This window comes from Zonotrichia albicollis, chromosome 5 (assembly GCF_047830755.1).
Source record: "Zonotrichia albicollis isolate bZonAlb1 chromosome 5, bZonAlb1.hap1, whole genome shotgun sequence".
Lineage (NCBI taxonomy): Eukaryota > Metazoa > Chordata > Aves > Passeriformes > Passerellidae > Zonotrichia > Zonotrichia albicollis.
The window spans coordinates 63,366,414-63,391,105 of NC_133823.1; the positions used below are offsets into that span (position 1 = coordinate 63,366,414).

The 24,692-nt window shown below is 42.6% G+C and overlaps 1 protein-coding gene across 6 annotated transcripts in view; it reads left to right on the plus strand.

Moving 5' to 3' along the window:
- MAML3 (mastermind like transcriptional coactivator 3) overlaps window positions 1-24,692 on the plus strand; it is a 159,745-nt gene that overhangs the window by 62,546 nt on the left and 72,507 nt on the right. The window lies entirely within an intron of this gene.

Below are 24,692 nucleotides of genomic sequence, written 5' to 3' on the forward strand. Positions count from 1 at the left end.
TACTGTGTTTTTTCTCTGTGCTTCCAAGATTTTTGACCTTGATCAAGGTAATTTCTTAAAGATGAGATGAGGTAGTAAGTCTCTGGCTATAACCTGCTCAGTCCTCTGCCCATGTGCATGTATTTGTTTAACCATGTAGTGAATTTGCTGTCCTGAATAAGAAGGAACTTGAAATGTATCAGAGGCCCTAGACTGGAACTTCAGTCAGGAATGATCCTGATCCACCTAGGAATTGGTGTAGTGTCAGTCTTGGAAAATGCCTTTCCAGTCATAGGCAGAGACCTTCATGTCAAATCTCTGTTTCTGCCTTGCACCACATCGTTGTAAGAAGAGAATTTCCTACCAGCTCTTCAGGTCATGCATTTTAGTTTGGGGATTTTTGACACATTTGTTGTCAAAGAGCATTCTCTGCAGTTGAACAAATAATTCCACTTATACCAGTGAGACTGCTTTTGGAAGGAGGGCAGGAGAAGGAACTGTCCTTGGCTGGTGAGGCACTTGTACCTAGTTCAGTGCACTCAGGGAGGCTCTGCAGATGCCTGCTGCCCTTCAGAAAAAAACCAAAAAACGATGACCAAACACCATTTCAGAAACTCAGTTTTGTAATCTGACCCAGAGCTGAGCTGCTGGTTTGTGTCATTTCTTTAAATGATACCATAGGACCTAACTCAGTGTGACCATGAGGATGAAGTCCTTCTTTTGGCAGTGAGCAGTGTGGTTTCTAAATAAAGCTAATGGTAGAAATTAGTTGTGTTTGATACTGGGGCAAAGAGTATGCTGAGGCCAAGGTTGTTGCAGTTGCTTGTATCCAGCTTGGGGCTTTGGGGAAGTGAGACAGGCACCTCTGCACATCTCCTGCCCTTCACTTTAATTCCCACTGTTTGTCACTCACAAGATCAGACTCAGGAGCAGCTCAGCTGAAAACTTCCCTGTTCTGGGGGACAGTGGGTGGAAATCAGGGAGCACTCTGGTGCAGCCCACTGAGCAGCTCCACGAGCATCACTGCTGCCGTGGGACGAGGAGGATGGATGCTCACACAACAATTGTGTAAGGGAGGATGGATGTTCACTGCCTTCAATCAGAGGTTATGCCACGCACACACCTGAAACCTCCTCCCCTCACCCTTGGTTGCAGGAAGGGCAGGGGGATTTGGGGTGTGGGGTTATCTGTGCAAATTTGGCCTCCTCCACCCCAAACCCAGCCAGGGATGATTCTCTGCTGTGTTTGGCTTTCTTGTGGATGCATTCCTTTCCTTCAGCCTTGTTTATTTCTCCCCAGACTTGAGGTGATCCAACAATAGTGTTGCTTTTATCTTATCTAGGTGGCTTAACTCACAGGCCAAAGTTCCAGTCAGGAATCTTTTAGGAGGGATGGGCTTCTGTGCTTGTAGCTTCTTTATGCAGTTTTTGCTATAATGGGGCCTTCCAGGCACAAAACATCTTAATACAGGCAGAAAAGATATTGATTGACTTTGTCTAAGGTAGTTACATTTAAAATCGTAGGGAATTAAAGCAATGCAGAATTTTGCACAGAGCATCTTGGCATGTAACTCAAATTAATATAATTAATCAATCCCTGCAGTCACCACCTTCTTTTAACCCAAGAGCTGATGGAACAAGGAAGAGAAGAGCATTTTTAACATGCTTTTCACATGCCTGCAGTTAAGCACTGAAATTTGTATCTTTGCACTCTGGTCAGAGGCTGCATGTTTACACTATACATGTAAACGAGCGATAAATGGCGACATTAAAGACATTATACCTCCTACAAATAACCCTCAGCTCAAGCCTAGTAACAAAATAGAGCTTCTTTTTTCTCGGGCTCATTTAGGACGTGTCTAGTAAAGCCATGTTTGCATGGTGTTTCAGTTTGTAGCATTTACTTGTGTGAGAAGGACTAAATGCTTCTGTATTGGCAGTAAAGTGTGATAATCAATGCAATGAGGGCAGTTCACTGGAAACAGCATGTTTTCCCTAGTCTGAGCAGTCCCGGGGGAGACTAGGCTTGTTTTGTGCTTAAATCCTCTTTATACTCTTCATTCTCTGAAGCAGCTGGATAAAAATATAATCTTTGCATGATAGTAAACTGCTGGAGCAGGTTTTTATTTTGACTAATTCTGTGTTGGTAGCAAAATACGTACTTGGATGGCAGGACTTGAGAATCCTAGAGAATCAAATTGAGTAGATGGATTTTTATTTTTAAGTGAAAAAAACCCTGCATTTCAGATTCTGAAAGGATGTAGGCCTTTGGAATCTGACTACACCTAGGTTACAGCTGATATTAAGGTGCATAACTGGGAGCAGAGGAAAATCACAGTATCTGAAGAACATTTACTGTGTTCCAGCTCTGAAAGAGTTTTGTCTGTCTCTAAACAGGAAGGCACAGAAAACTGAAGAACCTTTCAGAAATATTTTTGTTCTACAGCATGACCAAGAAAGAATTTCAGTCATTAGGACGTATTTTGCTGGAAATGACAAATTCATTTATGTAAATAGTGGGCTTGCCTTTTAAGGTTTCTTGTGAACAGTGTTGTACAGTGATCTTTATGAATTCCAAATGCACAATGGAGATAGAGAAGTGAGAACACAGTCTCTTGTTTTACTTTGATAGCAGTTCCCCCCCCTTTTTATTTAATTTATTTTTGTATTTCCAGCAGAAGAGCAGATGAATGCAGGGTGTTCTAACAAATGTTGGTGGTTTCACTGATACTGTGCCATTACTTGCCTTTGGAATAAGTTTGCTCTTCCTAAATAGGACACATCAGTAGATGAAGTATGTCCGAGACAAAAACTTGGACTTTTCATTGTTGTGCAAGAAGGCAATTCTACATGAGCACAAACAGAGGCACTTAAATACCTGTTAAATATTCCTGACACTGAGCAGCAAAACTACTATGGAAGATAACTGTAGGAAGATTTGTCAGCCTTTTAGTGGAATGCATAATGAAAAAACTACTTATTTCACTTGTCCATCAAAATATGACTTGCCTTGAGTGGATGAGTAAAATTTTGTAACTCTGCCTTAGGACAGGAGCAGACTGATGCTGGGGCTGCCCTGGGAGTTGTGTTAGTGTAATGTAACCAGTGCAAGGGGAAGAAAAGCACAGTGCCTGCAGTCACACAGGACAGAATATTGTCACAGTAGAAGGGGTGGCTCTTGTGCTTCTTGCCACCACCTGTGCCCACAGAAATGGAAGCCTCTGTCCCCACAACACGGTCTTGGGCTTCAAGGAGAGCTTGGGATGTGCTGGTGGCAGCATCACCTCTCCCTCTCCTCAGACAGTCTGTATAGATCCTTTAGAGCCCCCTGTGGACTGTGTGCACTGCTCCTGCATGCTCCTGAACATGCAGGAGCACATTTTCTACATGCGTGGTACATTGCCCCTTGTACGCTGCCCCTGCATGCTCCTGAAATGCCCTCAGTGCCCATGGGCAGCCTGGGCACTCCTGATGAGGCAAATGTCATGCCAAGGGACAGGAGGTGAGTTTCCCTCCCTTGTACGAGCTCAGGCACTGCAACCAGGCAGCGCCAGCCTGCTAACCTGCTCTCTGTCCACTGGGAGGGTAAATTGGCTTCTTTCCTCAGAGAACTGAGCTTAGACCTCCATCGTTCTGGAATCCCTTTATGAAATGAAGGGAAGGGTTTGGCTGAATGTAGAACCCGAGCTAGAAGGGCAGGCGAAGTGCTCAGCTTGGCAAGAGCAGCCTTGGCTGATGGCAGAGGGTCACTGCCTTTGCAGAACGAGACTGGCCTGCATGTGTTCCTGTGCTCAGCTCAGACCTGAAGTGCTGCACTGGAGTTGAGGGCAGCTGGGGAACTCTGTACACGAGTAACTGGGCAAGAGATAGAAAGGGTTTGTGACAGGAAGCCATCAGTAGCACTGAAAGCAAACAAACAAGCATCAGTGTTTTGGATTTCTTTGTGGCAGGAGAAATTCCCTAGGCCAAGCAGCTCCCTTTATACATTCTTGTTGTAACTGCGTAAACCATGAGACTGGTTTATGCAATTTGAAAAACAAAAACAGGACAGAAAGCTGGGGGGGACATGTTGGGGAGGTGCAGGGCTGTCCTTTGCTCTGGAAAGAGTAGTCAATTCTAAACTTTTGTTCATCTGCAACAATGCATTGGGGCTGTGCAGTGACTGTTTGAATGTTAAATTACAGTGCTTGTTTCACTCTTTATGTCTGTGTCTGGTGTGACGCAGTTTGTACCAGCAACATCTGAATGTTTTGGCTTACTTTGAAAGACTAGGGGAGTTAAGGGTCTTTCGTGAAATGAAAGAAAATCCTGAAAATAGCCTTCTGTGATTTCTGAATTGTATTCTTAGCTGTATTAGCATATAGCTGGAGTCAATTCATTTGCATTAGTGAAAAGTTCAAGTGAGAGCAGAATTAGGCCTTTTTGAAAACCAAGTCAGAGTCAGATCTGATGCAGCTCCATCCTGGCTTCGATCAGAAGCCTGTCATGTTGCTTGTGAACCTGGGGACGTGGATGTGCCACACTCCTCCCGAACAGAAGCTGTGTGACATACCAAAGATGTGACATGCCAAACTTGGGATCCAGCCAAGTTTGTTCTGTACAGTGGCTTGAGGCAGAGGCTTGTCCCTCCTCTCCGTCATTGGCCATCCACAGAGCCCGTGCTGAGCTGGCCTCTCCCACTGTCAGAGCTGGCTGGCTCCCCAGACTCCTGTTTGCTGCTGCTTTTCTCTGACCTGTAAAGGCACAGCTTTACACGTTTGAGGATGTGGGTTTGTATTTGGGGGTAATGAGGGGGTGGTCAGCAGCACTGTGGGATCTCAGCACGTAATTGCCATGGATTTCAGGAGGAACTGGGTGCTCAGCTTGCATAGGCACTGTGGAAGTCTCTAGAGACGCTATGGTGAGGCGTTCTGTTGTGGTTTGACACTGGCCAAACACCAGGCACCCACAAAAGTCTTTTGCTCACCCTCTCTTGCTCTCAGCTGGGCAGAGGAGAGCGGAAAAAAATTAACAAGGGGTTTGTGAATTGACATGAGGATGGGAGGAAACACTCTAGGGACAAAAAATGGGTTCAAATTTAAAGGTATAAAGTAAATTTATTGTTAACAGAGTCAGAAGAGGACAATGAGAAGTAAAACAAGCCTTTAAAACACCCTTTCCCCCCCAGCCCTTCCCTCCATCTGAATATTATTTTTTAATCATACTGCACTTTAGATGTATTTTCATTAAATGTCAGTCTTCATTTATTTCTGTTTAGGAAAATATTAAGAAAAAGGGAGCTAGACCTTCCTTAAAGCATGTATTAGTTGACATAGTTTTTATCACGTCAGTCCTGACCTGAATTCTCTTTAAACTGATAGTTACAATCTCTAAAATCCATCCTCAGATGGAAACTTCTCCATGCCTGTAATAACATGTATGCTTTTTGAAATGGGCAGCAAGTATTTGAGTCGGGAGTGTTCGTGAAAGCTTTACTTACCCCTTTACTTTTTTTTTTTATTTCCTTGTATTAACACATTCTCCCACCCTCTTGTTTTGTTTCTTTGCTGCTTCTTTGTCCTTCTGTGTAGAGCAGGTGTTTTCATTCAGCTGCCTACAGTGATGCTGAAGAATTTCCTAGGGCAGGTGGAGTTGAGATAACATCCATCGGCAGGCATGAGGAAACCCCAGTTCTTTATGCACATTACCTTGCATTTGTCTATACTGAATTTCAGCTGATCAGAGAATATTTCCTCAACATCTAGTGCTTGCCTTTTGTTAGGAGGGGCACTCTCTATCACCTGAGGTAAAATTGGGCACATACTTGAGGCAAAGGCTGTGTCTGCTACCACAGAGGATTCTGAATCACATCAAATAAAGCCAACTGTAATCCACATTGGGTTCAGCTGTCTGCAGTTGAGAACACACCAATTTGTAAAGTCTTAACTGGATTTTTGCAAACAGAAAAGCACTACCCAGAAAGTTCAATTCAATTTTCAGTTGTTCAAGACAAAATTCTTATCTGTTTTCCATCCCAGGCATCAGGAGCTTCACTGTTGTCACTACTGTTTCTTCCTTGTGCCATGGTACATTTATTGCCCAGGAAGCCGTAGGGCACATGAAAGTTCATTTTCTAAGCAGATTTACACATGGTTTTGTTGAAACTTCGTTGATATGGCGACGTGATGCAAGTACATATGTGCTTAGGATGTGTGTCTGTAAACTTCCTAGGCAGCCTGTGGCAAATGCAAACAGAATGTTTCAAATGTGTTTCTGTCTTTAAAGACCAAACATACCAGCTGAGCCATCCACAGTTCCCACTGCCATCCAAGCCCCAAACCCTGCATGCTAAAGCAGGCAGGGTGAACCAGTTTTGAGCACCACCTCTAGCTGAAGATTTGTCATAGGAATTATAATTTACATGCATGACTTTTAAACACAAATCTGATCATTCTTTAAAGAAAATTTCTCGTATTTCATACCGTCTGTTTGTGTGTTCAGAATGCAGTGTCCCTTCACCAGGGAAAGATGAAGTATGTTCACTGCTAGATCGCTATTTAAAGAGAAGTCACTCAGGTGTTGTAATTGGAATACCCAAATTGAGGGCTGAGCTTCTCCTCCTGGGGTCCTGTTGCAGCTTTGATATACAGACTTAGCTGAAGGTTTTGAAGGCAGAAAGCCTGCCAGGAGGAATAGTAGCAGAAAGCAGGGAAGATCAAGATATCAAAGGCAGTGGTACTGGCAGAGGAGAAGTCTGCAGTGATGAGGCTCCTATGGATCTTTTCCTTTCTCTTCCCAGGGTTCAAGAGCTCTCTCCCCCCAGCAGAAATTCAAATGGGAAGCAGTGGGCATCAATACTTTGTGCTTGTCAAGAGTGGCCCACCAGAGCCAGGGAAGGAGGGAAAAGAGAGAGAGCTGTAATTTGCTTCTTTTCTTGCTGGCTTCAGTGAACCTGGCTCACCATGGCTCCTTCTCTTGCCCTTGCAGAATGCATCTGAATTTGGTGCAGCATAAATGTGAATAATTTCTGCTCTGTGTTGAAGAGCACAGAGTGGTGCTGTCTTGCTCTTGGGCTTGCTCAGACACACACTCCATGTATCACTTACCTACCATGCAGGGTGGTTATGAGGATTAATTAGTTAATGTTTGTAGAGCACTTTGGAAATGTAATGCACTATTAGGCTTTAGTCTCTGCTTGATGCATGAGTGGAACATCCATTAATCTAATAGAAGTTGCATGCATTCCTCAAGCAGGGAATACATAAATGCTAAATATAATTTTAATTTTTCTTGTATTTTGCAATATTCCTTGATCATGGCTTTGTAATTTAGCTTAACTTTTTTATAAATATATGGCTTGCAGAAATAAAAAGCAAGTTCTTATTTTTTAATCTTGCTCTCAAGAACTCCCTCAGCCTGAAATAAGTAATAATCCTTTGTTCATCCTGTTTCATTGTTTTCTCCCCCTTATTCTGTCTTGTGCACTGCCTGACCAGCGGTAGTTTCTGTGTTCTGCAGTTGGCAGAGGTACCTTGCTAGCTAAGGAAGCAGACTCCTAACACCTCACACAAATAGTATTTGATTACTGCTAATTACAGTGCTGTCACATAGACGGGGGAAAGAACGGTGGCTGGCTTTGTCAAATAGCAATGAAATAACCTGCTGTCTGTCTACTGACTTAATGGCTTTAATTGCCAGCGCATAATCAAGATCTGGTGAATTTGTTTGAACATATCAGCAGGCACCAAATATTTCAATTAAGATCAAGTTGTATAACTAGTGTTGCTTCAGCTAGAGCAGGATTCTGGTAAATTCAGCTTTTTGAGGCTCACAAAAGGGTGCTTGGCAAGAGCCAGCAAGCAAGCAGACAGATTATTTCTTCTTTTTTCAGACATTGGGTAAGCTTCCCCTCTGATGCCATGGGGCCCTTGGAAGTGGCTTCCTTTTTTCCTTTTCCTCCTTTTTTTGCTTTTCCTTCTTTTTTCCTTTTCCTTTCTTTCAGTATTTCTTCCATGTGTTGACAGAGCTTTCTTACCCTTTTGGCACTCATCCTCTTGCCAGAACAGTCTTTTTCAAGGGATCAATCCCTTCCCTATAGCCAGTGGACGATACAAAAGTTTGAAATAAATGCCTTAATTATGCTCAGCTTCCAGAGATGGTTTTGTCCCAAACTGTCAGAAGGCACTTTATATTTGTCAGAGCCTCAAAGATTTTTGTTCTGTCTTTGAAGGATCCTTCCTCCAGGGATTCACGCCCATTCAACCAGATCATTAGCAGCTTCTTAAGCAGCGCAGAGCAGGTCCTTGTGATAAAATCTGCAAGGCCATGAGCTGGACTTGCCTTTGCTCTTTCATTAAAGGCTGAAACAGGAACCTGCCACTTCTCTAAATCGACTTTGAGCGCTGGATGCTGTAGACCGCCCTTATCTGTTCTGTTCATATTTAATCACAACATTTGAAAAGACCCACCTGGTCCAAGTCATGCCTGTTTACCTCATCAGTTTTCATTTTGTTACATAGTTGAATTTTCTGGTTTATTTGTGTGGTTCCTATGGCTTGCCGCCTGGTAGGTATTAGTCTGGGCTGGTGGGTGGATTTTCTTGGCACAGTAAATGATCTTCTTAGTTTTGGTGGTTAGAACTGATGCTTAACACCAGGAGAAGTGCTCTTTGCTTGTCTGTATGCTGTTATTTATCTGTAACCTTCATCCCCACATCGCTCAGGGCAGCTTTGTTTGACCCCGGGATGTAGCTGTGACCTGTCTTTTCCCTGCCTCCATAAGCCATGTAATTCTAGGGATCATGCTCAGCAGGCATGCACTCCAAAGCTGGCATGCAGGAAATCACAAGTTCTTTCTGTTTGTTTTGAAGGGCCTTCAGAAAGTTGTACCCATCCCCTGCTTAATTCTGGAGTCATTCTTGTGTGTGTTTAGTGGGAGCTGTCAGTGCTCCACAGCTGTCTAGATCAGACCTGCAGCCTGAGAGCTGAAAACAACACCAAAATGCAGAGATGATGTATGACAGACAGTTGTGCATTTGCAGAAAGGCAGAAAATTAAGCCAGAGTTTCCTTCCTACATTTATTTCTTTTTTTTTTTCCTTTTTATGTTGAAGAGAAGAAGCCTAGACCACTAAATGCTGCTCCCAGTTTTGATTCTTTTGGATATGTGTGTGCATGTGCTTCAGTGAGTTTGCAGTATTGGAATGGATATTTTAAAGGTGATATCATAGTAATAACAGGGTAGGGCAGAGATGCTGAGTAAGGTCAGTGGGCATGCACACTGATGGAGTCAAAGAGTAGGAGGAATGAGGAGGGCTTGTAAGAGTACGTACTTTGTGCTTGCTATCCCTGAATCTAAATTTAGCTGAATTCAGGAAACTTGAATCACAAAGAAACCTGCATTAAACAAAAAAAGTCAGATAGTGTTTCAATTACTTTCAGGTTTTTTTCTTTTATTTCCCCCAGATACTCAATTTCATTGTCCAGCTTAAATAACTCAAGTATCAGTCACACAGTTGCACTGCTCTCAATGATACCACACAGAACTAAATTACATAATGTGATAATGGGTTTTCCATCTCCAGCAACGCAGAAGATGCTGGGGTGGCAGCTCCTAACTGTTACACATCAGAGCCACCACTGTGATGGACAAGAAACAGTCACTGATCCCTGCTTTGGAAGCAGAAAAGTAACAAAAGAAAACAGAGGTTTCCCACTCTGTTTTTTTGCTAGTGTGCTTTCCATTTTCTGTGTTTACTAATACAATCCCATATAGGTAGCCCAGTAAGAACTTCCATGTTATGAAGTTCATCTTCATTTTCTGCTCGATAAATATCTACCCTTTGGAGGATGCTGTATCTGTTCGTTTTCTGTTTCTTGATTGGTTTTCAGTGTCACTGGTTGACTGTAAGCAGCAGTGTTCCTAAAAGTGCTGGCCAGATGCTTGGAAAGGATGAAGCAGCACAGCAAAGCAGCTGCTCCTGCTTCTGCCACCTGATACCCCCTTGTTATCTCTTTTTTGGACTACCATTTGTGCATTTTGTAGCTCTGAGCAAACTTTGTTCATGTTATTATTGGCAGTTATATCTTCATTAGTTTCTGTCCTGCCCATAAATGCTACCAGCATTCCTGCCTTGTTTATTTCTGCTCAAGAGCTGTAAGCTTTGGTAATTTTCAGGCTGTCATCTCACACTTCCAAAGTCACCAGATTTCTTTCACTTGCAAAGTGCAGTCTTTGAAGTGTCTTTTACTCCCTGTAAAGAGGTTACATCCAGCTTTTTTTAAAATTTTAAAAGTCCTGTTTCCTTCTAATTATTCTCCCCAGTTGGAATTAGTCTGCACTGGTGCAGGATGTGTGTCGTTGGGAGCTCTGCTAGCTGGCGGTGGAGTTAGAAGCTCTGCTCTCAGCCTGTGTCCTCTTTAATCTTAATGAGGTGTAGGGATTGTGGATAGCAGATGTGTGAAATCCTGAAGGTTTTTGCATTGCCTTTTAAATTCAGTCAAAAATAGTACTACTGAAATGCTGCTGCCATAAAGAAATGTTGGGGATCCATGTGCTTGGGTGGCAGAGAGCTTGCAACAAGTGAGGTGGAACAGAGCAGGGACAGGCACCACCAAGGTCAGATTCTTCAGTGTTCACTCCACTATTTTGATTATTTTTGTAATTCTCGTTTTATTTTTGCTGATGAAATTTCTCGTTGGATGCCCTTCCGTGGAAAACTTAGTAATTTTCCTACATAGTTAATATTCAGATATAAAAAAACCTATTACAGTCTAAATGATGAATAGATGCTAATTTATACATATATACATATACTCAGAATGCCTAATTAATGATCTTCTGTGTCAGTCACGGATATGCAAATGATTATATTTTGCGAGTCTTATCGTAATTGTGTTGCCCTGCTGCCTTCAGTTTGGGGAAATGTTTTTACTGCAGTTTCAGAGGGGATAAGGAAGAGACTGAGACAACAAAGCAGTGAAGAGCACAGCTGCTGTGATCAGTCAGAACCAGGTAGATCCTGGTTGTTTTCATGGGTGCCAGAGGCATTTCTGGAGCAGGAACTAAGTTAGAGGATCCAGTAGCTCTCTGGGGAACTCACCTATCCTGCCCACTACAGATTGGGCTATATTCTTATACTTTACTGGACTAATGCCTGAAGTAATACTGGGAAGTCTTCATGAACCCAGCATTTCTCATTTTTCTTTCCCTTAGCCATTGATGCAGATGTTCCTCAAAAAGTATAAAAGATTCTCTGTATATTTTAGTAGAATTTGTGGGTATGTTTTGCAACATAATTCTGCTCTCCATAATTATGGAGGACATTAATAAAAATTATTTGTTCCCCTGGTACATATGTGCACAGAAGTTTCTCCAAATCTGGAAGTCCTGGTACAAAGGAAAATGGACAACATTAATCGTTGTTATGTCTATCTTTTTGATATCTTGGACTGAAAACAGCTGTGAGGGTGGAAAAATTTAAACCTGAAAAAATTCATACAGTTACTGGCCTTGGAAAATATGTAATTTTTAAAAATGAATGAACACAAGCTTGTTTCTAACCCTCCAGCACTTGTATCAGGGTGCTGTATGGGCCGAATGTTTGCTGGGGGCAGGATTGTCTGTGCCTCCTGGCAGTTCTACTCGTGCTTATCCTCTTTGCCTGCTTGCTCTGGCTTTGTGGTCACTTCAGCCATGTCAGCATATTGGAAATTGCTGACAGTAAACACCAAGGGCAGGCATGCATGCTGCTGAAAAAAAGGAACAACCACAAGGAAAGCAGCCTTGGGTAAACAGTGCATTTGCTCACTGTTAAATGTTCACAGCTTCCACACACAGCCCATAGCCTCTTACTAAATTCAGTTTTTAAAGGGCATTGATACAGACTGTGACACTACTCTTTTCCATGTGAGTTTTGGTACATGCAGTAGGAGAGAGGTTCATCCTGCATGGTGCTGTACAGAACAGCAGAGATATTCAGACTTCCAAGAAGAGCAGCAGCCATAGGCATGTGGGTCCTGGGTTTTGTGTCAGGAAATTTGGCCGTCCATCCACAGGACAGCCTGGGATGTGCCAGGGTCTGATGTCTCCAGAGTTAAAAGACAGTTTCTTAGTGGAAATTATTAATTATTCTGCCATCAGATGATGCAGTTAGGATTCAGAGCTGATGTGTACTAATGAAAGGAATGGGAGAGAGGTGTCTTTACAAACAAACTGTGAGCCTGCAGGTAGATAAACCCAGATAATGATGTTTGGAAAAAGCAATAGGACTAACCATGAATTCCATAGGAATTCCACTAATTGACATAGACTGTTGATCACCCAAGGCCGTGCTAAATTCCTGAGCTTGGAGAAAAAGAACAGAGACACAAAGAAAAAGAAGGGAGGGGGGGAATGCACATTGGATGTCCTGATCCAAGCACTGTGTAGGCAAGGAATAAACCCACCAAAATCGGTGACACCAAAGACTGCACTGAATCTGCTGTAAAGTTCCCTGCACTGGAACCCCAAATACTTCTTAAAGGGTTCCTGGAGGAGGCTGGCATGGACTGACTGGTTTTGTAAATCCTGCATTAGAAATGGGGCTGTGCATTGGAGAGCCTTTGCTATATTTAGAATGAAACTCCATGCTCCTGCTGTCAGGATGGGAGCTTAATTACAGCGTGCTGCAAACTTTGCTTTTGTGAAGGATATTTTTCTGCACTGCTTGCTTCAGAAAGCACAGTTTTGCTGCTATTTTTATGGTGCTTTTGCAACAGCAGCAGGAGTTTAAATGGGTTAGGTGAAACTTGAGAAGGATTCTCTGACAAAACCAGCAATAGTGTCTGTGTGGTTCCCAGCGTGGAACTTCTCACCAGCTGAAATTAATCAATGTCAGGAGGAAGTTGTCGCTGGTTGCTGTTGCTTTGTTTCCCTTCCTTTTTACTTTTTCCCCCCTTCCTGCAACTTGCAATTCACTTTTTTTATTACACCAAAAGTTATCTGCTCAGATTTTTAACATGGATCCGTATTTGCTGCTTATGAATAGATAGCTGTTAGAGGATTGCAGAACTGGTGAGTTTGGCAAGTTTTGCATCCAAAAGCAATGAAAAGGTGCACATGATTTAGCCTCCCTGCCTTAAGGGGTAGCTGCTTTCAAGAATTGCCAAGCTCTAAGGAGTCTTTTGTCATTGTCATGGAATTGGGATGCATTTTGCTTTGCTGCAGCGAGTGGTGGTGTGTGGTGTGGTGGTGACCAAGAATGGAATGGGTGCTGGGCATGAACAGCAAAGCATCTTAAGGCTGCAGAGAAAGATGTTTAGAAAACAGAAAACAAGGTCTGGGGAAAATGAGGAGTGGGTGGTCTGTGTTTGTGTTTTCTCTTTCCCTCGTTCAGAGGAGTTATCTGTCTCCATCAAACAAAGGAATTTGAAAGTCCATATTCAGTCTGTACCTAGGAAAAGATTCCCCAAAGAAACTAAGTAATTTAAAGTGAGCAGCATTTGCCCACCTTTTTAAAAAATGTATTTTAACATTGATTAAAGCTGTCATAAAGTGGAAAAGTCCCCATTTTTAAATGGTAACAGAGAAGTTTTCTAGAAAATATTTAATTTGTCAACATGTTACGCTAAAAAGTAAATAGGACATAACCTGCTGGAAAAAACATTATTTTCACTTCCACAAATAGTAATGTAAATGTTAAATTTGCTTTTATTTCCCCTCCTTGGTTTTTAAAAGGAAAATAAAATAATTGGCCAGATGTCTTTGAGATTTGATGATAGATTACACAGTACAGAAGCTTGACACCTGCTAGAAAGTATTCTCTCTGCAAAAGCTTTTATAATGTAACAATATAAATTCATCTATCTAGGGTAAACTATTTTCTGTTCCCAGGAGACTCTCACATGATGTAAGGATCCTACTGAGACTGCTTACCCAATGAGCATAAAATGTATACAGGTGCCACTTGCAAAATCCCCAAAGAGAGACACTGTAGTTGGAAATAATAATAATTGAAAGCATTTTTAATTTAGCCAGAGCCAAAGGCATTCTCAAAGACATTCCAGCAACTTGCTAGAAAATTACTGCTGCAATAATAAGCAACCCCAAAGGCTGGGCATGGGGTAAATAATTCAGGATCAGGACATGGTGTTTTGCCTGTGTGCTTGTGTTTCTTGGCTTTAAGAGTATCACAGCTGCCCTCCTGTGACAAGGGTGCTCACCTCCTATAGAAAGGATAAAAAGTTTCCTCACTTTTTGAAACACTGAAGGTCCCTCAGTTTCTAGAAACTTGCCTGAGTAGAGCTGCTATCTGAAAGTTGAACAAATAAACCTCACTTGTCCCTGCTTTCCCTGTGATGTGGGACTCTTGGCTCAAGCAATACTTCACACTGAAGAAAAGAATTTGTTGACATGGATTTATTAATTACAGGCCATATTTTGACATTCCAGTTCTTTCCTTATCTATTCTAAGCATCATCTGGGAAAGTAGAGTGAATATTTTTCCTAGAACAACTCTGTTGTGCTTATGTTTCTTTAAACATAATGTAAGATATTAAAATCCTTTCAGTGAGATCTAGGCATTAGTCCTTATACAATTCTTGCTGCAGTTAGGAATTGCATAACAATCTGATTGTTATAGATAAAAATAATAAACTAGTAAGGATTAACAGAATATTTGTCAAGAAAAAAGGAGTCTGGTTGTCCTGTCTTTCTGTGGAATATGTAGAGAAAAGCTCCTTCACATAGACCAAAGCTTTTGGAGAAGAAGGGATTGAAATTGTTGATTTAATGCCGCTTCACAGAATAAATGTTGTGACTCGTACCTTCCCCAGGTCATTAGGTAAATGATAAAGCAGAGTTTCTTTGCTGCAGGCCGTTCTATTTCCATGAAGGCACTTCCATGAATTTGGCTGCATTTTGCTGAGGAGTACTGACTCACTGAAACAGACTAGACAAAGGGCTTCATACACAGAATATTTTTACCTCCTGTTGGTCTCTCTCAACCCCATCTCTTCTCTTTCAAGGTCCTGCAACGACTCTGCATCAGAGGTAGTTTTAAGTGAGGACACTGTGATTAGTTTTTTTATCTGCCTACTCCTAGTCAAGGTACCGGTGTGGTCCTTTAAGGAGAGCTCTATTAATGCTGTTCATTCTCTCCTAAATGCATTGCTGGCACCTCAGGGCTTGGTCTAGCAGGAATGGCCAAGAGGAAAATTGTTGAGACCTCCTGTTCTCCAGCTACCCTGAGAAGTGCAGATGGGTGGAAAGGAGAAGCAGGGAGGCACTGGAGAGAATGTAGCTCTGTCTGGCTCCTTCCTCCTATAAATGGCAGTGCTGGAAGCTTCCGTCTGGGGTGTAAATCTTTCCAGCTGATACCACAATTATGGCAAATCTGGCTTAGAAGTAGCTCTCTGTCATTTTCTCTTCCCAGACCCTAATGCAGTGACAGCTCTGGTTTCTCAACACACCCACCATGGACCTCTAGAAGCAGGAAGGCCCAAAGGATCAATAGTCACCTGTTACTAAATAAATTTATCAGACCCAAACTTTGGGTCTGATAAATTTATTTAGTAACAGGTGACTCTTGATCCAAAGTTTGATTGGGTGAACTGGATCAGGTAAATATTTAGCTGTCCAGCCTGTAAGCATCATGGCGTGTGCAATATAATATATAATCAATATGTAATATGTAATATGTAATATATAATTTACGATGGGGTAAGCCACCAATAGCTGGGCAAAGGGCCAGCAGATGCCAGGACAGCCATGCAAGGCATTCCCTGTCCTGAGCCAGGGCACAGCCTCTTGGCAGAGCCCCAGACACAAGAGAGCTGGTCCGTGAGGGGCTGGACATGGGGGCTAAATGAGGGAGAGAAGAAAAATGACATTCTCCTTTCTCTCCCTCCTTAAAATCAGTGCTGGCTGATGTTCCTGTTGTTACTGATGCATTTCAGGAATAAACACCAGCAGGAGCTGGAGATGCAGAGCTAACATCAGCACAGCCTTTGTGTTCCATGGGCTTTCCCTCCTGTCACTTATTTTTCTGAGGAGAATTTTCTGACTAAGTCAATATTAGGCTGCTTTGTTCCTGGCTCTCTCTTTTGGTCAGTCCACCAGCCGAGATGATTTGTAAGCTGGAATGAAGATAAAGTCCTAGAAGACAAAGTAATCCAAATGAGGCAGGGTGGAGGGGGGCAAAGTGCAGGAGAAGTGCAACTCAGGTATTCCCTAACTTTGTGGCGCTCACAGCTGGGTTGCAGCTACACAAGGGACCTGGTTCCTAGTGGATCTGGGTCTTCAACACCTCTGCAAAGTTTTCCAATAGCTTCTAATTTGCCTTCAGGCTTCTTATGAGCCCAACGAAAATCACATGTGCTCCGCAGTTCCTGATGTGAGTTTATTAATGCCTGGGCATATCATAACATTCTCATTAGGTACCTTTAGTGAAGTACAACGGATGACTTGCCATTTCTGTGCACTGTTCCGTGGCTGGTTTTTGTGTGGTTAGTGGCGGTGAATGCCAGTTGCTGATTTCAAGGAGGTGACTACTGATGTGAACTGGCAAGAAGAAAAAAATTTCCAGAAATGTCTTTCACATTTGGGGTGCCTGTTCAAAGGTGCTTAAGTGTGAATTATAAGAATGTTCAGGTTTTTTTATCTAAACAGATTACAGACATTGGATGTAAAGCAATTTATTACACTTTTCTTTTGCAATATTGATTAATAGGAAACTACCTCCATTGTGTAAACCTAGGTTCTAGGTTCCTGGAGAAAGCTATTTTATTCTGAGGAATGATCAGCTTACACTGTAAATGTATAACTGTGCTGTCATGTGCAAAAGGAGGCAGCAGCCTCATCCCACGTTGCAGAGGGATGACACACATGTGTAGGTGACTGAGATTGCAAAGCCCTTCTCTGACTGGAGCAAATGCTGATATTCCTTGTGGGATGCTGTGGCTAGACCTTCCCTCAGGACTACATCTGCAGCTTCCTCTCACTGCTGAATGTAGGCAAGGGGGAAATCTACCTTTCTTGTCAATCAGAGCTTCCCAGTAACAGCAGAAGGACAAACCTGGCAGGATTCTTGGCAGTTTTGCTGCTGCCCATAGGGTACTGATTATCATTAATGAGCCTTATTGATTTCATGGTGCAGCTTCTTGGGAGCCTGTCTGCAGGCTCAGAAACACAAGCACATCAATGGCCATGTTTGAGAAGTTATCTGTGCAATCACGTGGGCTGGGGTTTTTGCTCTTGTTGTGCTGTTTTGTTCAAATTAAAGCCTAGATTCTGCAGCAGTTGATGGTTTTAAGAGCCACATCCTTCCCTAGTCTCATCAGGAAATCATTCCTCTTACCGCTGGTGAGTGGGTTTCTCAAGCCCTCACATTAACTGTGTTCTCAGCTTCAAGTTATATATAATATGACAATAGCCTCTTGGGGATCTCTGATGCTTTCAAGACAGCCTGGTTTTTGTGTTGGTATTGGTTAGGCTCTGGCTGCTGCATTGATCCACCCAGGGCAGTGGTGCTCTTTGCCCGTTCTTCCTAGTGACAATTTCTGTTCTAAGGTGTGCAGATTCAATCTCTGAATTCCAAGCCCGAACTGAAGAGCAGTGTGTGGAAGGATTCCCTCTTTACCTAGACATGATGTCTCCAGCTCATCCTCCCCCCTGCCCCAGCTCTGGCAAGGAATACCAGCAAAAACAAGTGCTGTTTGTTTGTGTTTTGCTGTAAAACTGAAAATAAGAAAGCTACTGTGCTTTATTTTCTTTTTTTTTTTTTTAATAAACAAAACAAATGTTTCCCAGTGCTTTTACCCTCTTGGTTTAAAGCTCCTCATTTCTGTCAAAACACCCATCAGGCATCACTCTCTTGGAAAACTTTCCATATCATTTGCAAAGCTGCTGCCAGAGCGAGGTCATCTTACAAAGTCTGCTTAAAATTAAAGAAAAAAACCTAGAGTATAAAAGTAAAACATTCCCTTGCTACCTCCTTTCCTTATCTTTCACTTAAAAGTAAAGGAAGTAGAACACTTTAAAGCAGCTTTGTTTCTGTGTATTAAATGGACTGAAATGCATCCTCTTTCTCTCTTGACTTTCTGCCCTCAGCCAGGTAAAGAGCAGGTCCAATGAAATATTGACTATCATTAGTCTGAGATTTGGATTTTTTTCATCTCTCAATGAAGCACAGATCTTTTTTTGGTTACCATCAGCCCTCCATCATAGCTGCTCCTGTGTAACACTTCCACTTTGATATGACAATGAGTTTGTACAGAGGAAAGGACCTTTACCAGAGGAAGAATTGTTTCAAGAATCGATGAAGGATGAGACAAAATTGGCAGCGTATAATTTAAAATTTAAAAAAAAAAAGACTAAAAGGTGTGGGCAGGGAGGAAAGAGAGCACAACTGGGGATGTGGATGAAGAGGGAAGGAGCTCTGTGGGGTAGGAGAGCATTGCTATCAATGTGCAGCTCGCCCATTGACTTCCCCTGCCCTCCACAGGCCTGGCTGCAGTGAAACCTTGTGTCTCTTCCTAGTGACGCTGAAGAGAAATCAGATTTTGCTTTTAGTTGTTCAATCAAATTTCCCTTCCTTGAGCTCAGAAGGCACGCCTATAGTAATTGCCTCCCCCCGCTGAACTGCTGCTACCCTTATTGGATTGGCATAGGGTTTCAGAGGGCTGTGTTTAACATGCAGCGAGGCGCAGCAATGCAAACAGCTCCCGTGTTTAAACAAGCATCCATTAGCGCAGGAAACGAGGCAGGGCCAGCCCGTTTGGTGCTCTCTCTTTGGGGCTGGCAGCTCCAGGGCTTTGCGGGGATGGGGGCACCATGGGGCAGTGGCAATTGCAGTGTCAGGAAAACAAGCAAAGCATCTCTGTGGGTCTGTGAGAAACGGGCTGCGGAGGGGGGAACGCTTGGATCTGGGGACATGTGCAAAGCTCATTACTATCTCATTATGTTCCAATTGCAGTCTCCCAGAAGATTGGCATTAATGTGTGATGTGCTGGAGGAAGGGGCTGCAGGAGAGCAGCAGAGATATTTTAAGCAAGAGGGGGTTTTTTTCTTTCCTTTTTCCTTTACATTGAAGAAGGAGAAAAAAATAGTGAGTGCCAGCAAACCCTGATATTTTGTGCATTAGCCCAATACAGTGCACTTCATCAAACGAGAACAGTGCTCAATTGGGCTTATCATAGCACCCACTAGCATCTTTCAGTATTTCCAATAAACCTCCTTTATTTTCAGCACTGGTGAAGTCAATTGTAAAGTTTGGTTCAGTGTGAAACCTCCAACTTTCAGCATCTCAGCCCAGGATTAATTCTCCCCACCCCCAGCTGGAAGGATTAGGGAGTCCAGGGGGTTCTTAGACTTTTTTCCCCTTCCATAAGTTTGTAGGTAGAATGATGTCCAAAATACTTTTTCCTCATCCTCCTGTACTGAAATAGCTTTTGTTTTATGCTTAACTGGGAGGGCTGCAGTCATTAGCTTACCAGCTGATAAGCTGCAGTCATTAGCTTATCGACTGACATCAGTGCCTGCACTTGCTTCTGCAGGACCACATAACATTTTTCTGATAAGATCCTGAGTGCCATGTTACTGGGAAAAGACCCATTCGTTTTAGAGCCAGTTATTCCCTCACTTTCTGTACCTGGACATATAAATCCTCTTAAAAAATAAAAGGCAGCTCCCAGCAATGGCTCATCCAAGGAAGAACTGCCAAAGACTTTATGTGGAGGGAGCACCTTGCTGCGCTCCCAGGTGCTGAGCTGCCTGATTTATCTCTGTGAACTTGCCTTGGGAAGACTGGAGTCAGGAGAGGGACAGAGAATGGGCTTCTTTTGTGCTCTGCACCCCTGGGCTTTCATAAAAAGTGTGTTACTGGCTCGTCCCAGGAAAACCTACAGGTTTGCTTTCCTGCAGACACCCACTCATCCTGCAATCTACCAAAACCATTTAGTAGGAGGTGCATTGGAGGAGGCGTTTACAGCCAAACTGTAGGAAAATCATTCTTCTTCAAATCCTTTTAAGCCACAAGAGCAAAACAATATTTAAATCAGTCCCGACTCTTACAAAATACTTGCAAGCCCATACATCTCGGTTCAAAATGCGTATTATGTTTGAATTTTATTGCCCAGGCTATTTGTTATGTGTTTATCCTTCCTAGTAAACTTTCTTTTGCTTTTATGAAACAATATTGGAGCCCTCCAGTGGCCAAACTAATCATTCTGAGGAATGGAGTTCAAGTTCTGCCAATGAGGTTGATTTTTTTTCCTTCCCTATTAAAAAATTAATTTGGTGATCTTTTTATATTCAGAGTTTATGTGGAGTTAATTTGAGTCACAGCATCGTTTGTGAAAAGCAAGGAAACCCAGGAAAAATAAAAAATAGTCTCTTTGCCTTTCTAGGATCGCCGTATTTTTATTCTTCTATATTTTCAAAAATTTAAGGAGTTTATGGTTTAATTAAATTCTGTTAGATTTCATTTTCAGAGAGGATCCCATCATATGTACAAGGCAGAGAAAATGCATTTTGAGTACCATGACAATTCACATTTCCTTAAGTGGCTTTTATCAGTTCTGTGACTCTTTATCAGTGATGTGACTGGTCTGTTCTCTGGCAAAACCTAATTTTTCAACAGGACATCACCATTTGTTTCAGGGGCCTCAGCACATTGAAGATTTTGGCCCCAAGGCTCTTGGTCATCTGTGGCTTTCACTTTCTATGTGAAATAGATACTCTGTGTATTTGAAAAAAATAGCTTTTAATTACATTGTATGCACTGGTATTAGTGAGAGGAGTTCTCTTTGGGAAGGATGTTGAGTTCCTAACACCTAAAATTGCCTATTTATGCCTCCTCATGTTTAATGTGGTAGTTATTGCAGTCTTTCCTTCTTCTAAATTGTAGGAACAGTCTTTCAAAATCCAAAATCAGATACTGGTAGGTTTTGGTTGTGTTGGAGCTGCAGGTTTGGGTGGAGGCGGGGGATGAATAGGGGAAGAGGAGAAATTGGAGAAATTGTTCAATTGGTTATCTTCTGACTGGATGATCACAATCTGGCATTCAGTCCATGTTCAAAAAGCACTAAAGCAAGGGATTAAAGTTGTTATCTTGCACCAGTTTGTCTTTATTTAGGGGCTACTGAACATGAGTTTCTACCACATTGCACTGTATAGCTGCTGCTTTATAAAATCATATATTATCACCAAAATACTTCATAACAGGACATTGAAAGTCTCATAGAGGGAGGGTTCTGTTTTATTTCAGCAAAAATCTTTTTAAGTAAAAATCTTAAGTTTAAAAAATGCACCACACTGCATTTCTTCTGCAGACACTTGGGTATAGGAGCAGTTGTACTGGGTCATCTCAAAGGGGAGTTGAGCCCAGTGTCCTCTCAGTGAGCAAGTGGAGTGTGAGAAAGAGAGCAGGCGCACAGTCAGCCTTCCCTGGCACATCTTCCAGCTACACCAGGTCTGAGAGGCTCTTGCTGAGCCTATCTGCACACAGTTTGCTTTTGCAGCCCCCTGTGTATGTGGAGAAGATGTCGTCTTGTTCCTGAAGAGTGGGGTGAAATGAGAGAAGCCAAGGAAGCAGCTGTAGCAGCAGCTTCTTGTTTGCGCTGCATATGGGGGGCATGTTATGCAAATCCCTCTCATGGGCAGTAGATGGAATTCCTGGAGCAACCCTAGGCTTTGTCTCCTTTCATGCTTTTCATGTGAGTTTGGAAATCGCTGGAGGAGATGAACGCCCTGCTCCAGCTCACCTTTTGAGGAAACTGCTAATGAGGTCAGTTTTCCTCGTGGCTTTATTCGAGACCGTAAACACCAGCAGCGCTGGGTAAAAAGCAGCTGGAAAGGTGGGGAGAGGTTGTTTAAAGAATATGAGCATGCGGCAGCAAGCAGAGGCTCCTTGGTGTCACAACAATGTCCTAGGGCTGCCTTGCCTTGTGCAGCCACAAAACATGAGGCTGCACAGGGCTCACACTGCCCTAGACAGAGAAAACTTTGTCTGGTGGGTTGTGCTGCTGTAGAGAGATGCTGGGAGCACTCAATGGGAAAAATGCCTGCTTCAGTTCCAGGCACTGCAGTCCTTTCTCATCAGCAGGGAGAGGAGAAGGCTGCCACTGCTTCACTGATGAGTCAGGAAAACCCTCTGTGTTTACAGCGTTGGATGTTTCTAATGTGATTTTGCAGGTCTGAATTTGGAGTTTGGCAATATCAGTTTGGGTTTTGGGGAAAAAAAGGAAAGAAAACAGTAATGACTTGTGTCCCCAGATACAATGAACTCATGGTGCCCTGCAAATCCTGCAGCCATCAGGACCCACACTATTCAAGGTTGTTCTTGGCCTCATATCATCACCTGGCATTGAAAAAAAGTCAGTCTCAGGCAGCTGTGCCTTTTAAAGCTGGGCCCTTACTGTAATTCTGAAATATGCTAATTGCCAGGCTTTTATTTTCATTTGACTGTTTTGAAAAGCTTAGAAGAGAGGAGAAAAAATAAAGGAGTTTTGGAAATAGCCCTAGGAAAAACCTCAACCTGCTGCCCATGTAATTTCCTTTAAAAACAACATTTTGTGCTGTGTGAAATTATCACACAGCAGATTTGCACACAATCCTATATGTCCAATGTCTATGTGATTTCTTTAGCATGTTTGTTCATTGTTACAGTTGTTACTAATAACTGCCATTAAAGAAGGAGGAAGTGGGTGCTTACCCCAAAGCTTGGTTCCCTGTGTGTCTAATTAAAAATACTTTTTTGTTTCCCCTCACTACAGACTTTGCTTAGACCATCATGGTTGTAACACTGTTCACTGTTTATCTGGGATTTAAATTTGTATGGTTTACTTGCCCATATTTAGGGCAAATCTGCTGTGCAGTGCTGGCTGGCCTTCAGCCCATGGCAAATAGCTCCCATACCATGCTCAGAATAATTCAGAACATGTCTGGGGCATCCTATACAGTCCTTTGATTCCTTGAGTCTCCACAGATCTTCAATGACCCTGCTTTTTTTTTTTTGTTTTTCCCAGTACTGGCTATAACTTGTATTGAAATCAAAAAATGAATGTAAAGTGGAGTTGTTCCATTAGACATAGTTCTATCTCTGAAGAAATGCGGATGCAGAAGAAATGGCCTTATCAATGCCCCCCGAATTCCTAGTGAACCTAATGGGGTTCACCCTGAGCCATGGGTTTTGTCCAGGAGCCTTTCAGAACTGCTGCTGCCTCTGTTCTTTTAAAGAGATATGCAAAGTCAAGACCATCAAACAGTTCCTGCATTGCTCTCCTTTCCTAGAGATGGATCAAGCTGACTGTGCTGATCAGGGAATTGTTTGACTGAAGAAAAAAGCTGTCTCTGATAGCTTTTCTATTTTGGGATTTTCAGTTATTTGATTTTATTGGTTTTTTTTAAGTGATCAGTAGCTTAGCACAAACTTATTTCCAAACTCATCTGTCCCATGTTGGATTTTTTTTCCTTTCCCCAAAAGACATGTCTCATTACTATGCAAACAAATAAAATGTAGAAAAAATATTATAATTAATTACCATGCAAAGCATTCATTTCCCTCTCCTTCCCCCATGCTTGGGTCTGCTTTGCAATTCTTACTTTATCATTAATTGTTCAATCTGTACTTAGATAACCTGCACTCCTTTAAAGGTATTTGTCCTTGCAGGGAAATCTTCAGCTGACCTATGTCCTCAGCCAAGCTGCCTGTTCAGGGAACAGATGGGGAAAAGGAGGCTAAATTTACCATTTTGTTTGCAGCACAGTATGACTTATTCACAAGATTTTTCTTTTAATGTGTTAGTTGTGGAAATCTGTTAATTTGATATTTAAGTTATTTTCAAGTGGAAGCTTCATTTATGGTGTTACCTCAAGAGGGTGACTAAAATCTGTGGGCTTGAACAGGTACCGTGTGTAGACCATGTGGCTCTCATTTCCTTCCTTTTCCAGTTGTATGAAACACTTTGCTTCAGAAAGCATGAACTTGAACTTAGCCATGTGGAAGAATGCCTGGAATGACTTAGCCCACACTGATTTGAGGAACTGGAAGGTGCTGCCTCATGCACCTATGGAACACATAGCTCTGTTCCCACGAGGTGATGTGTGTTGGGAGTTAACACCGGTGATGTGAATGTGCAGGAAGACAACTGTGCCATTTCTGCTTTCAGCCTTCTGTCTGCTAGAGATCATGCACTAGACAGGCTTCGGTAGTAACAGAGATCCAGTAGGAACTCACAGTCCATGGCAATCTGTGGTGCCATCGGGGGATTTCTGTCATGCCTTCACCATCTCTTCTGGCTCTTCTTTCAGAGTTTCTCTGAGGGTAGTCTGCAGTAATATATTATGTATGTAGATTGTGCCAGGGCAGTATTTTGCAAGCAGCTGGAAGATAATTTTCTTGCCCCAAGCATAGGAAGGGCTTTTCCCTTATATCAGTCAGAAAAGGTTTTGGTCTGTCAGTTCTGAAGTCAGGAATAGAGCTCACATGCTACTGGTGCCTTAATGACAAGGAGAGCAGAGCCTGTGTCACAGAGCTGCTCCTCCTTTGTAGAGGACAGGAATGCTTTCATGTCCCACATATCCCTTTGCTAGGCAGCCAGGATGCCATCAACATATTCACTAGCCTGCTACAACTTGTGCTCGTGCAAGGATGGACTGGGACAAGATTTTCCCAGGAAACCATTCCAGTGTCACATTCACAGTTTAAAGAGCTGCTGAGTAGCTGTGGTGCACGTGCAACAGCACCAGCTGTGCTGTT